The sequence below is a fragment of the Heptranchias perlo genome, chromosome 41 (assembly GCF_035084215.1).
Source record: "Heptranchias perlo isolate sHepPer1 chromosome 41, sHepPer1.hap1, whole genome shotgun sequence".
Taxonomy (NCBI): Eukaryota; Metazoa; Chordata; class Chondrichthyes; order Hexanchiformes; family Hexanchidae; genus Heptranchias; species Heptranchias perlo.
The window spans coordinates 13,556,446-13,569,167 of record NC_090365.1 but is presented as its reverse complement, the minus strand read 5'-3'; the positions used below and the strand labels follow the sequence as shown (position 1 = coordinate 13,569,167).

The following is a 12,722-nucleotide window of genomic DNA, read 5'->3' as shown; positions in this document are numbered from 1 at the left end:
ACTTGGGCTGGGCTAATAAATAAAAGTCAGCACAGATTTGTTAAAGGAAAATTGTATTTAACTACCTTGATTGAGTTCTTTGATGGAGTAACGGAGAGGGTTGACGAGTGTAGCAGGTTGATGTGTATATGGACTTTCAAAAGGCATTTGATAAATTACCACATAATAGACTTGTTAGCAAAATTGAAGTCCATGGGATTAAAGGGACAGTGGCAGCATGGATATGAAATTGGCTAACGGACAGAAAGTAGAGATTAGTGGTGAATGGTTGTTTTTCAGACTGAAAGGAGGTATACAGTGATGTTCCCAGGGGTGGTATTAGGACTACTGCTCTTTTTGATTTATATTAATGACCTGGACTTGGATATACAGGGTATAATTTCAAAGTTTGCAGACAACACGAAACGCAGAAATGTAGTAAACAATGAGGAGGATAGTAACAGACTTCAGGAGGACGTAGACAGACTGGTGAAATGGGCAGACACATGGCAGATTAAATTTAATGCAGGGAAGTGTGAAGTGATACATTTTGGCAGGAAGAATGAGAAGAGGCAAATGCTACAATTTTAAAGGGGATGCAGAAACAGAGAGACCTGGGGGTGTATGTACACAAATCTTTGAAGGTGGCAGGAAAAGTTGAAAAAGCTGTTAAAAAAGCATACGGGATCCTGGGCTTTATAAATAGAGGCATAGAGTACAAAAGCAAGGACGTTATGCTAAACCTTTATAAAACACTGGTTAGGCTTCAACTGGAGTATTGTGTCCGATTCTGGGCACCACACTTTAGGAAGGATGCCTTAGAGAGGATGCAGAAGAATTTTACCTAGGATGAGGGACATCAGTTATGTGGAGAGACTGGAGAAACTGGGGTTGTTCTCCTTGGAGCAGAGAAGGTTAAGGGGAGATTTGATAGAGGTGTCCAACATCATGAGGGGCTTCGGTAGAGTAAATAAGGAGAAATTGTTTCCAGTGGCAGAAGGATCGGTAACCAGAGGACACAGATTTGAGGTGATTGGCAAAAGAATCAATGTTTTTACATAATGTTTTTACGCAGCGAGTTGTTATGATCTGGAATGCGCTGCCTGAAAGGGTGATGGAAACAGATTCAATGGTAACTTTCGAGAGGTAATTGGATAAATACTTGAAGGGGAAAAATTTACAGAGCTATGGGGAAAAAGCAGGGGTGTGGGACTAATTGGGTAGCTCTTTCAAAGAGCTGGCACAGGCATGATGGGCCGAATGGCCTCCTTCTGTGCTGCATCATTCTATGATTCTATGTATCTAAAATGGTGAACAATACAGGACACATAAAAATCCTCCAAGTTCAGTCATGATCACAAGGGGTCTCAAGTTTAAAACTGGGGAAAGATAAATTCAGATTTAACTATCAGGAAAGACCAAATAGGCTGGAGCTCTTTTCTCTAGAGGTGACCTGATCGAGGTCTTTAACATTACGAAGGGTTTGACAGGGTAGAAATAGGGAAGACCTTTCCACTTGTGGGGGAGTTCAAAACTAGAGGCCATAAATATAAGATAGTCACTGATAAATCCAATAAAGAATTCAGGAGAAACCTCTTTACCCAGAGAGTGGTTAGAATGTGGAACTTGCTACCACAAGGAGTAGTTGAGGTGAGTAGCATAGATGCATTTAAGGGGTAGCTGGATAAGTACATGAGGGAGAAAGGAATAGAAGGATATGCTGACAGGATTAGATGAAGTAGAGTGGGAGGAGGCTCGTGTGGAGCATAAACACAGGCACAGACCAATTGGACCGAATGTCCTGTTTCTGTGCTGTAAATTCTATGTACTTCAAAGTAACTCATTCGTAGAGTGATCACCGCATGGAATGGACTTCTGGGCAGGGTAGTGGAGACAAAAACCCTGGGATGATTTATTGATTGTTGGATATTGTGATGAAGGGATTGTGTGAGGTGTTGTGGATAGATGGTCCAAAATGTGATCTGTGTCCATCTTGTAATGTGGGAGCAGCATTCAAATCTGGTAATCAATACTTCCCTCGCCTCTAATACCTCTCCCACTCTGTCCCTTTCTTGTCTCACTCCATTTTATATACTACATACTACAATTGCCACTGCTCCTGGGTGGAGCCTGTAGTCTCATAAGGTCCACAAGACCATTATCAGCTCACCGTAACACTGGAGAACCTTAGGCACATTGCAGTGTGGGTATCACTTGGCTTCAGGAGCGTGCCAGAAAAAGTGACAAATATTGTATAAATATGCTGATCTTTAAAATATTTAATTATTTTTTGCCCTGAAATGTACACTCTGCCCTGGAAATTTAAATGATTTAATAAAGCTTAATGATGAAATACAGTTTTCCCTATTTTTCTATTGAACTCCTTGTCTTGCTTACAGAGCCTTAGAAGTTGCTGAATTTGTTTTGCTTGAAGGCAAGGAGATTAAGGTCTGATCTGATGGTGTCATTGCTGACTCTCAACATTACCATTGCTTGCCCGTGTGAGCTGATTGATACGTTACAATGCCCCCCCCCCCACTCCCTGTTCCTCTGACTCTGGCCTTTTGTGACCTCTCCCGTAGCCCCTTCATTAGTAGATGTGCTTTCAGCTGCCTGGGTGCTGCACTCTGGAATTCCCTCCCTGAACCCCTCTGCCTGTCCATCTCTCTCTCCTCCGAAAAGACCTTCCTTAAAACCCACATAGAGTCATAGAGTCATACAGCACGGATAGAGGCCCTTCGGCCCATCGTGTCCGCACCGGCCATCAGCCCTGTCTACTCTAATCCCATATTCCAGCATTTGGTCCGTAGCCTTTTATGCTGTGGCATTTCAAGTGCTCATCCAAATGCTTCTTGAATGTTGTGAGGGTTCCTGCCTCCACAACCCTTTCAGGCAGTGAGTTCCAGACTCCAACCACCCTCTGGGTGAAAAAGTTCTTTCTCAAATCCCCTCTAAACCTCCCGCCTTTTACCTTGAATCTATGTCCCCTTGTTATAGAACCCTCAACGAAGGGAAAAAGCCATCCCTCCTAATACCTCCTTCTTTAGCTTGAATCATAGAATCATAGAAAGGTTGCAGCACGGAAGGAGGCCATTCGGCCCATTGAGTCCGTGCCGGCTCTATGCAAGAGCAATCCAGCCAGTCCCACTCCCCCGCTCTATCCCCATAGCCCTGCAGATTTTTTCCTTTCAAGTACTGATCCAGTTCCCTTTTGAAGGCCATGATTGAATCTGCCTCCACCACCCACTCGGGCAGTGCATTCCAGATCCCAACCACTCGCTGTGTAAAAAAGTTTTTCCTCATGTCACCTTTGGTTCTTTTGTCAATCATGTTAAATCTATATCCTCTGGGTCTTGACCCTTCCGCCAATGGGAACAGTTTCTCTCTATCTACTCTGTCTAGACCCTTCATGATTTTGAATACCTCGATCCTCGCAACCATCTCTGTTCCAAGGAGAACAACAGCTTCTCCAGTCTATCCACATAACGAAAGTCCCTCATCCCTGGAATCATTCTAGTAAATCTCTTCTGCACCCTCTCTAAGGCCGTCACATCTTTCCTATAGTGCAGTGCCCAGAACTGGACACAATACTCCAGTTGTGGCCGAACCAGTGTTTTATAAAGGTTCATCATGACTTCCATACTTTTGTACTCTATGCCTCTATTTATAAAGCCCAGGATCCCGTATACTTTTTTAACCACTTTCTCAACCTGCCCTACCACCTTCAACGATTTGTGCACATTTACCCCCAGATCTCTCTGTTCCTGTACCCCTTTTAGAGTTGTGCCCTCTAGTTTATATTGCCTCTCCTCGTTCTTCCTACTGAAATGTATCACTTTGCATTTTTCTGCGTTAAATTTCATTTGCCACGTGCCTACCCATGCCACCAGCCTGTCTATATCCTCTTGAAGTCTATCACTATCCTCCTCACTGTTTACTACCCTTCCAAGTTTTGTGTCATCTGCAAATTTTGAAATTGTGCCCTGTACACCCAAGTCCAAGTCATTAATATACATCAAGAAAAGCAGTGGTCCCAGCACTGACCCCTGGGGAACACTACTGTACGCCTCCCTCCAGTCCGAAAAACAACCGTTCACCACTACTCTCTGTTTCCTGTCCCTTAGCCAATTCTGTATCCATGTTGCTACTGCCCCCTTTATTCCATGGGCTGTAATCTTGATGATAAACCTACTATGCGGCACTTTATCAAACGCCTTTTGAAAGTCCATATACACCACATCTACTGCATTGCCCCCATCTACCCTCCCTGTTACCTCATCAAAAAACTCTATCAGGTTAGTTTAACACGATAACAAATCCATGCTGGTTTTCCCTAATTAATCCACACTCGTCCAAGTAACTGTTAATTCTGTCCTGGATTATCATTTCTAAAAGTTTCCCCACCACTGAGGTTAAGCTGTCTGGCCTGTAGTTGCTGGGTTTATCCTTACACCCTTTTTAGAACAAAGGTGTAACATTTGCAATTCTCCAGTCCTCTGGCACCACCCTGTATCTAAGGATATTTAGAAGATTATGGCCAGTATCTCCGCAATTTCCACCCTTACTTCCCTCAGCAACCAAGGATACATCCCATCCTGACAGGGTGACTTATCTACTTTAAGTACAGCTAGCTTTTCAAGTACCTCTTCTTTATCAATTTTTAGCCCACCCAGTATCTCAACTATATCTTCCTTGGTTTCCGTTTTTTCCCATGCGTTTCTCTGAAGCACTTTGGGTCATTTTTCTAAATTAAAGGCACCACATAAATGCGCGTTGGTAAGGCACCCCTGTGCTCGCTGACCTATATTAGCTCCCAGTCCACCAACGCCTTGATTTTAAAATTCTAATCCTTGTTTTCAAATCCATCCATGGCCTCACCCCTCCATATCTCTGTAACCTCCTCCAGTCCTACGACCCTCCGAGATCTCTGCGCTCCCCCGCTTCTTTCACTCCACCGTTGACGACCATGCCTCAGCTCTGGGCCCTAAGCTCTGGAATTCCCTCCCCAAACCATTCAACTCCACCTCTCTCTCCTCCTTTAAGACTCGACTTAAAAACATACCTCTTTGACCGAACTTTTGGTCACCTGGCCTAATATCTCCTCATGTGGCTCGGTGTCAGATGGTGTCTAATAACTCTCTTGTGAAACGCCTTGGGCCATTTACTACGTTAAAGGTGCAAGTTATTGTTGTTGCAGATCAGTTTGCCTGCGATCCTCAGGACCCATAATGTTGTACCATTTCATTGAAAAATTAAATATTACCAATTACCTCATAATAAACCAGCAGCAGCACCTCCGTTACAACTGGTTTGTTACAGAGACCAGTAGCAGGCTGAAATGTTGTGCTTTGTGGTGCTAGTGGCAGTGCCACTTTCTTATTTCCTCCTTTACTGGGCTCCAGGGCAAGATTAAGCGTGTGAGCAGGCTCGGATAAACAACGAGCCGCACTTCAACCACAGAAGAGCCGTGTGCGGCTTTATAAGTTGCAGGTTGGCCACCCCCACTAAAGAAAGAACGTGCATTTATATAGCACCTTTTACGACCTCAGGATGTCCCAATGCACTTCACTGTCAATGAAGTACTTTTGAAGTGTAACTGTTGTAATGTAGGAAACGGCCCACAAACAACAAGGAGATAATGACCAGATCGTCTGTTTTAGATGTTGGTTGAGGGATAAATATTGGCCAGAGGAGTACTCCCCTACTCTTCTTCAAAATAGCACCATGGGATCTTTTACAACCACCTAAGAGGGCAGGCACAGTTTAACATCTCATTTGAAAGTCAGCATCTCTGACAGTACAGCACTCCCACTGTACTACACTGGGGGGACTCAGCCTGGATTATGTGCTCAAGTCAGGACTTGAACCCACAACCATTTAATAAACTCAGAGGTGAGAGTGCTACCCACTGAGCCACAGCCAATCATATTAAATCGATTGCTTTCACTAGAGTAGAGGCTGACAGACCATCGCTGTCCCCTGTTGTCTTGCTCTCCAGCAAAATAGAATGTCTGCAAATCCCACAGCCAGAAGGAAGAGACGCCGATGCAGAAAGAGAGATGAGAAAAAGAATAAAAGAGGAAGATGAGGAAAAGAGGACAGCAGCGAGAAGAAGAATATAATAATCCCACTTGGCCGTGCCCTGCAGCTCTTATGCAGTTACAGCTTGCTGCTTTTAACTATAGCATCATAGAATCAGAATCATACAACGCTGTAGGAGGCCATTCGGCCTATCGTGCCTGTGCCTGCTCTTTGAAAGAGTTATCCAATTATTCCCATTCCCCTGCTCTTTCCGCATAGCCCTGCAATTTTTTCGCCTTCAAATATTTATCTAATCCCCTTTTGAAAGTTACCATTAAATCTGCTTCCACCACCCTATGTCCTTGGGGCAAGTGAACATCTCTGGTACTTGGCTTGTGGCACATGACTTGTGGTACATGGGTTCAGGTACATGGGTTGTGGTACATGGCTCATGACTGAAACTCTCACACCAGGATCTGTCCAATGTTAACAGCTCTCATAACTTAGGGCCTCGAAATCTCACTCAGCCAATCATGGGCAGTGTTGCTCAGCAAGCAAGCTGATCATGAAACTCAATGGCTGACGCAGTTCCTGACTATTAACTAGCTTCATATAAAACATTACTAATGGTCCATTAATAACAGAGGAGGAGTGCTGCGAATAACAACAAGCTGCTCTGAAGGGCTGTAAAGAAAGCAGCATCCTGTTAATGACCAAATCAACAAGCCGTCTGCATGCAAACAGACAATTGGCTGTCTCTGTCTAATTCTGAGCGAAAAGCTTCTCATCTGACTTGAAGCCTGAATTTCAATGAGCTTTTTATTGGATGAATGCCATTTGCAGAATTGATCTTTGACTCGGTTCCAAAGACTGTAGTAATAATAACTCAAGCCGGACAACAGCTTACGTTGTACAGAGCCTCTCGTATAACAAAACATCCGCAATGTGACCGGAGGCAAGGTCAATGGAGTCGATTTTCAGGAGGCTTTTGTAAAGAAAGAACTTGCATTTATATAGCAACTTTCACCACCTCAGGACATCCCAAAGCACTTTACAGACAATGAAGTTTTATTTTAAATATAGTCACTGTTGTAATGTAGGAAACGCAGCAGCCAATTTGCGCACAGCAAGATCCCACAAACAGCAATGAGATAATGACCAGAAAATCTGTTTTAGTGATGTTGATTGAGGGACAAATGTTGGCCAGGACACCAGGGAGAATTCCCCTGCTCTTCTTCAAAATAAGTCTACCTGAGAGGGAAGACGGGGCCTCGGTTTAATGTCTCATAAGAAAGACGGCCCCTCCGACAGTGCAGCACTCCCTCAGTACTGCACTGGAGTGTCAGCCTTGATTCTGTACTCATAACCTCTGGAGCAGGTCTTGAACCCACAACCTCCTAGACTCAGAGGTGAGAGTGTGGAGATAGGTAGCAAAAACTTGGGAAAACTTGAAACTATATCGCCGTTCCTTCATCGTCGCTGGGTCAAAATCCTGGAACTCCCTTCCTAACAGCACTGTGGGAGAACCTTCACCACATGGACTGCAGCGGTTAAAGAAGAAGGCCCACCACCACCTTCTCAAGGGCAACTAGGGATGGGCAATAAATGCCGGCCTTGCCAGCGACGCCCACATCCCATGAATGAATAAAAAAAAAGTGGAGTGGTTTGAGGTGGCGAACTGCAGAATCCTCTGCCATTAAAATTGGAGCAAAGGGAGCAGAAACAGGCAGTAGGCAAGAGTTAGAAGATCAAGGGCGTAGGCTGGGGACATAGGGCTGAAGAATAGCAGAGGAAGGAGACCATGGAGACACTCAAAGATGGGGGCGAGTGCACTGGAGGACATCGACCTGAGCGCAAGACACAGTGATGTAGAAGCAGTCCCGCAGGATAGAGACGTGTACAGAGCAGTGATGACCCAGAGTGGTCAATATTGGATAAGTTCCTGGGCTAAACGTTCAATTGCAAGCCATGTTAAGGGCTTCTGTAGCAGAAGGGAAAACCCCCACTTCAAACTGCAGCATTTCACTGAATTGTAATCCAAGTCTCGCAGTGCCTCACCCACTGAACCATCCAGTCCCCCCATGATTTTATTTATTTATGGTACATCCTCCCCTGCTTTGTCCCCTTGATTTAGATCTTACTAGGACAGGCACTACCCGTGCCCAAGAGGAGATCTGGTGACTAATGTTGCTCGTTGGCTTGTGATCACAAGCTACGTCAGAGCATCCGGCAATGGCACAACCTCAGATTCCTCCTTTCCTACTCCGCCCACCCATTCCCCCACCCACAAAGAGCTACCTGACCTCCGCTACACATATCCTGGTACAGTGCGCTTAAGATGAGGAACTCAAGAAAAGGAGGAATAAAACTTGTATCCCCCCACTGTATATTGGTGTTTGAACTGCGTCATACCAACAGATCTAAAAGCACCGACTGATCCCAAATAATATTTTGCCGCAATTTTCTTCCTTCTGAAAGCACAGGCAGTATCAGCCTTCTGGAACACTAGCCCAAGTGGCCAGTCTCCATATATGAGTTGATTCAATGAACATTGGCACACTATTTAACTGTGGGAGGCGTTTTTTTCATTCCTTAGCACAGGGGTGTTGTGACCGATTGTTGCTGCCCTCCCCCTCTTGCTGCCCTGGTTGAATTTGATGCTGCCACCTTTAAAGTCAGTCCCACACCTGGCAGTGCGTTTACCCCACTGAGCCATGGGGAGGCCTGGCTCAGATCACCTTTATGAGGATGAGCAGCAGGTTTTGTGATCCAGAATCTGAATCAAATGTGAGCTTGCCACGCATCTGAGTGAGCATCAGGCTCTCATAGCTTGCAGAAGCAATCCGAGCTTCAATTATGGGTTTAGGCCCTTAACAAATCACCCAACAAAACAAGAGAGCTAATAATGGAGAAAGAAAGAAAAAACTTACAATTAAAAAGCGCCTTTCACAACCTCAGGACGTCCCAAAGTGCTTTTCAGCCATTTAAGTACTTTTGAAGTGTAGTCACTGTTGTAATGTAGGAAACGAGGCAGCTAATTTGCACACAGCAAGATCCCACAAACAGCAATGTGATAATGACCAGATAATCTGTTTTTAGTGATGTTGATTAAGGGATAAATATTGACCAGGACACCGGGGAGAAGCCCCCTGCTCTTCTTCGAAATAGTGTCATGGGATCTTTTATACCCACCTGAGAAACGATAAGACCATAAGAGATAGGAGCAGGAGTAGGCCATTCGGCCCCTCGAGCCTACTCCGCCATTTAATGAGATCATGGCTGATCTGAGAGGGTAGACGGGGCCTCGATTTAATATCTCACCCGAAAGACATCACCTCCAACAGTGCACACTCCCTCAGTACTGCATTGGAGTGTCAGATTATGTGCTCAAGTCCCTGGATAACAATGGAGAAAGAGGGACGCAGCTTGATTTGCTCGTGTGCACTTTTCCACACATTACCCATTGGTATCATTGCTGTGTCATTGCCTTCGAGGGAGACTTTGTAGGCCCTTTGAAATAAATTTCATACATTGATTTGCAATTTCATTTATTATTAAATTAACCCGTAAAAATGGCATTAGCAGAATGAAATAAATTGCTTTTTTTTTGCAAGTAGACTGTATAATCAGAGCTAATGTAGTGTGAAATCTTTCTGTGAAGACTCCACTGGGGATGAGAAAGTCTTGATTCAACAGCCCAAAAGTAACATTATTCTGACGCAACACTCTGTTGCATTAACTGTACAGCTTGATGCTATGTGCCTGTATAATGTAGTGAGACTGCACAAACCCATTTTACATAGGTTTTCTTATGGCAGTTTTACCTTGATACTGGCAGAGTGTAATACTACCTCCAATTGCATAGAATTACTTACAGCACAGAAATTGGCCAAACTGGTCTATGCCAGTGTTTATGCTCCACACGAGCCTCCTCCTTCCCTTCTTCATCTCACCCTATCAGCATATCCTTTTATTCCTTTCTCCCTCATGTGTCTATCAGCTTCCCCTTAAATGCATCTATGCTATTCACCTCAACCACTCCATGTGGTAGTAAGTTCCACATCCTAACCACTCTCTGCATAAAGAAGTTTCTCCTGAATTCCCTATTGGATTTATTAGAGACTATCTTATATTTATGGCCCCTAGTTTTGGAACCCCCCCCCCCCCACAACAAATGAAAACATCTAAACATCTTCTCTACTTCTACCCTGTCAACCTCCCTTCATAATTTTAAAGACTTATAGGGTCACCTCTCAGCCTCCTCTTTTCTAAAGAAAAGAGCTCCAGCCTTTTCAGGCGAACTCGGTAGCTCCCTGTACCCAAATTTTCATGGGTCCCACTGGAAGTAGAGAAAAGCATGGGCCTTAATCCTGTCACCTCTCCACCGGGCCCAATTTGGATTGTCAGCACACTGCAAAATTAGAACCAGGAGAGCGACCTTGAGAGGTTGCAGGATTCTACCCCTGTCTTCCAGTGCACAAGAGACTGTAGAGTTTGATTCTCTGTGGGCAATATAATTACAGAAAGAAATAAAGACTTTAATTTATTTTGAGTCTTTCGCGACGTCAGGACGTCCCAAACACTTTATAGCCAATGAAATACTTTTTGAAGTGTAGTCACTATTGTAATGTAGGAAACACGGCAGCCAATTTGAGTACAGCAAGGTCCCACAAATAACAAAGAGGTAACGGCCAGATAATCCGTTTTTACTGATGTTGATAGAGAGATAAATATTGGCCAGGACACCGGGGAGAACTCTCCTGCTCTTCTTCGAAATAGTACCAGGGGATCTTTTACATCTACCTGAGAGGGCAGATGGGGCCTCGGTTTAATGTCTCATCTGCAATTACAGTACTGGTTAACAACCATTAACTTCCTGGTTGCGCTAATTTAAAACAATTAATGCAAAAGTGTTAACCAGCAAACTAAAAATTATTAAACCTGAAGATAAAAGTGACATGATGAAAGTCTTCAAAGGGTTGTGACTCTTTGGAATTCTCTACCCCAGAGGGCTGTGGATGCTCAGTCGTTGAGTATATTCAAGGCTGAGATCGATAGATTTTTGGACACTAAGGGAATCAAGGGATATGGGGATCAGGCGGGAAAGTGGATTTGAGATTGAAGATCAGCCATGATCTTATTGAATGTCGGAGCTGGAGTGGGTGTATGGCCTACTCCTGCTCCTATTTCTTATGTTCTTTCTGTAATGGCTTTTACTGTCAATCTGGGCTGGATATGAAGCCAGGATCCCAAGATAAAAGAACACTAGACCCAACCACTGTACATCCAGTCCCCAAAAGCAATTTAAAAAAAATTAATGCAGCATGAAATCAAGTTTCCATTTCTTACTCTTGAAGTTTAATGCTCCATTTACTTGAGTTGTTTGTCAAACTGGCTTGGCCCAAAACCAGAGAGAAACCACCCAACAATAATAGTCAAGGTAAAAGGGTGGTTGAGGTTGGTATTTCCCCTCAGTTCCCCCACATTCGAGACCAGGACTGAGCTTAGAGAATTGCCAAGCTACTGCCATCTAACAAACTCCAGAAACACATTCCCTGAAACCTTGAGAACACATTGAGTTCTGCTCCCCCTGCTGGCTCAGTGGTAAAGGGGGTGTAAAATTGTGGCTGTAAATACTAGCAAGGTCCTGGGTTCGATTCCTGGTCTGTGCTGTGTTAGCTGATCTCAGCCACAGCAGTGGTTGGAGCAATCCAGTTGGCCTCATCTCCCTGTAATAGGGAGAGGAAAAAATGATCAACTCTAGGTTCCAGCCCCTGATCAATAACCTGTTCTCCCATCACCCCCTGTGTTCGCTGACCTACCTTGGATCCTGGTCCAGCAATGCCTCAAATTTAGAATTCTCATCCTTGTGATCAGATCCCTCCATGGCCTCACCTCGCCCTATCTCTGCAATGTCCTCCAGCTCTACAACCCTCCGAGATCTCTGCGCTCCTCCAATTCCGGCCTCTTGCGCATCCCCGATTTCCTTCGCTCCACCATTGGCGGCCGTGCTATCAGCTGCCTAGGCTCTAAGCTCTGGAATTCCCTCCCTAAACTTCTCCTCCTTTAAGACACTCCTTAAAACCTACCTCACCTGTCCTAATATCTCCTTATGCTGCTTGGTGTCAAATTTTTGTCTGATTATGCTCCTGTGAAGCCCCTTCGGACGTTTTACTATGTTAAAGGCACAATATAAATGCAGTTTGTTGTTGTTACTCCTGATGGAAGATGTGGGTCAGGGTTTTCAGGAGAAGTGGGAAGAATTGAAGGGTGGGGAAGAATGGCCTGAACTAGAAGTGAGGAACAACCACCGAGTGAAGTTTACAAGGAGGCCTAGGTGGGGGTAAATTTCCTCAGAGTTTCTCCCGCTCCATCACTGTAACTTGGCAGGAAGTATGGCAGAATCCCTGTTCATGCACATTAATGAGGTTTCCGCCGCACTTACAATGACGTTACGACAGAGCGAGAGAAACTCCGAAGAAATTCACCCTCCGTGTGTCAGTTTCTACAGCAGCAGGTATTCCACTGCCCTGGGCCCAAAACATGGAAAGTCAATCAATTCCTGACAAATCAATAGGAAAGTCAGAGGTGGGTTCACATTGCCGAATCCCACAGGGGAAGTTTTAGTCCCTAAATCTAATGGGAAGAAATAATTCATCGCAATGTGGACAAGGCTGACTCCAGCAATAGTAGATATCCATCCAGCATATGGTGTAGGGGGC

At 44.6% G+C, this 12,722-nt stretch overlaps 1 protein-coding gene across 1 annotated transcript in view; it reads left to right on the top strand.

The window, feature by feature from the left end:
* Window positions 1-12,722, top strand: part of LOC137306072 (synaptosomal-associated protein 25) — a 102,324-nt gene that overhangs the window by 761 nt on the left and 88,841 nt on the right. The window lies entirely within an intron of this gene.